Source organism: Sinocyclocheilus rhinocerous, unplaced genomic scaffold (genome assembly GCF_001515625.1).
Source record: "Sinocyclocheilus rhinocerous isolate Xijiao unplaced genomic scaffold, SAMN03320098_v1.1 scaffold603, whole genome shotgun sequence".
Taxonomy (NCBI): domain Eukaryota; kingdom Metazoa; phylum Chordata; class Actinopteri; order Cypriniformes; family Cyprinidae; genus Sinocyclocheilus; species Sinocyclocheilus rhinocerous.
The window spans coordinates 3,635,374-3,637,848 of record NW_015656630.1 but is presented as its reverse complement, the minus strand read 5'-3'; positions in this window follow the sequence as shown (position 1 = coordinate 3,637,848).

Here is a 2,475-nt window from a genome sequence, read left to right as displayed (position 1 = left end):
GTTTCAGGGTTGGTATCATCTGAGGTCCTCTGAGGGGTTGGCATCATCTCTTCTCAGGTGTTCTGGATCCAGACTGAAGCTTGTGTAAATCCTAGTTACCATGGGATGTCAATTTCGTTGCAGAAACAGAGAAACAAATAGAGACATAATTAGCGTAGCTGCTGTTCCAACCAAGTTAAATTAATTTGTTTAACCCAAGCTAAAGAATAGTAATGTGCATTTGATCAGATATAACTGCAGTACAAGATTATGAGATGCATTATTTGAATGCTTGGCCAAAGAGATGTGTCTTTAATCTAGATTTAAACAGAGAGAGAGTGTCTGAACCCCGAACGTTATCAGGAAGGCTATTCCAGAGTTTGGGAGCCAAATGCGAAAAAGCTCTACCTCCTTTAGTGGACTTTGCTATCCTAGGTACTACCAAAAGTCCAGAGTTTTGCGACCTTAGGGAGCGTGATGGATTGTAGCGTGGTAGAAGACTAGTTAGGTACGCAGGAGCTAAACCATTAAGGGCCTTATAGGTAAGTATATAAGTATATATTCTGTCTACTTTTCAAAATTGTCCATCCATCCATCCATCCATCCATCCATGTTCCTGTCTATCCATTCATCTGTTTTTCTTTTCTGTCTATCTTTCTAAAGTGCCCATCCATCCATCCATCTACTTGTTTTTCTTTTCTGACTGTCTTTCTAAACTGTCCGTCCGTCTATCCACCCATCCATCCATCCATCAATCATATTTCTCTCTAGCCATCCATCTACTTGTTTTTCTTTTCTGACTGTCTTTCTAAACTGTCCGTCCGTCTATCCATCCATCCATCCATCCATCCATCCATCATATTTCTCTCTAGCCATTCATCTACTTGCTTTTCTTTTCTGTCTGTCTTTCTAAACTGTCCATCCGTCCATCTGTTTTTATTTTCTGTCTTTCTTTCTAACCTGCCCATCCATCCATCCATCCATCCATCTTTCTCTCTATCCATTCATCTACTTGTTTTTTTTCTGTCTGTCTATCTAAACTATCCATCCATTTGTTTTCCTTTTCTGTCTGTCATTCTAAACTGTCCATCCATCTGTTTTTCTTTTCTGTCTGTCTTTCTAAACTGCCCATCCATCCATCCATCTTTGCCTATTTATCTTACCTGTCTAACTATCCATCTATCATCTACCTGCCTGTCTGTCTACCTTCCTACATATTCTTCTGTCTGTACTGTATGTCTGTCTGTCTATCTATTTTTCTATTTGTCTATCCATGCATCCAATTACCTGTATGTTTGTCCATCCATCCACTCACTCACTCACTCACTCACTTACAAAAGTCTTCAGTTCAACAAAGTTCAACAAAACTCTGGAAAAAAAAGCCCCAAGATGAATCATTTGAACTGGGGCAAAAATAGCTGCATAAAATTGATGAAAACATAAAAAGCACATTCTTGAGGAAAGATTGAAATGTGGTTGTGCGGCGTGTGTGTGTGAGGGCCAGATGAATATTTCAAGTGCAAATGCTTTAGTTATGCTGCTGTTCAGTGAGTGCTAGAGAGTTCAAACATGCAGAGTGCTGGTCCAACGGGGACTGGCCTGAGAGCAGTGAGCAGCTCTGAGCACTTCGGCTGTGGTGTGGCGGTGCTGGGTGATCAAGAGGAAAGGAGTGGCTCGGGTCCAGCTGAGATAATGGAATTGGTGTATTCTCCCAGGGCAGTGCTCCCAGCTGGAGTTAATTCTGTTAATAGCAGCCGACTCTAGCATCTCCCTTTGGTCCCCTCTCTCTGGCGGAGGCTGCATGTGGTGGAGACGTGGTGTAAACGGCCAGCCGTGGATGTATAATGAATGAAGCGAGGCTGAAGGCTACAGCTTATAATTGCTCTCTGTGCTGCTAATGTGTCATCACAAAAGAATCGCACCCGCACACTTCACTCTTAATGGTCGGCCATTGAAAGCAAATCAGAGGGGCACGGTGACCAGCATCACCTTGCACAGCAACCTGCCGCTTCAAAATCAGTCACCGTGCTAACATTTATTCGCTTCACTTGCCCTGGTTTCATTGTAAGCAACATGTAATTTAAAAACATTTGCTTTAGTAAGTGCTCAGAACAAAAAATTACTAGTGGGCCATTGGCTCCTATACTGAAACATTTACCGAACCATACACTGTAAAAAATGCTGGGTTAAAAAACAACCCAACTTGGGTTATTTGGCAACCCAGCGCTGGGTAAATATTGGACAGAACACATGCTGGGTTATTTTGACCCAGCTGGTTGGGTTAAATGGTTTTACCCAACATGCTGGGCTGTTCTTTTTTAAGTCAACTATTGCTTAAAAATTATTATATTGCTGGCTTAAAATGGGCTGGAAATTAAAAATCACACATAGAATTACTAGAGGCAACAGCAATAATCAAAAGATAAACATTTATTATTAAGGAGACAGATTATGTGCCTTTTTACAATATGTAATATAAGTCTCTGGTGTCCCCAG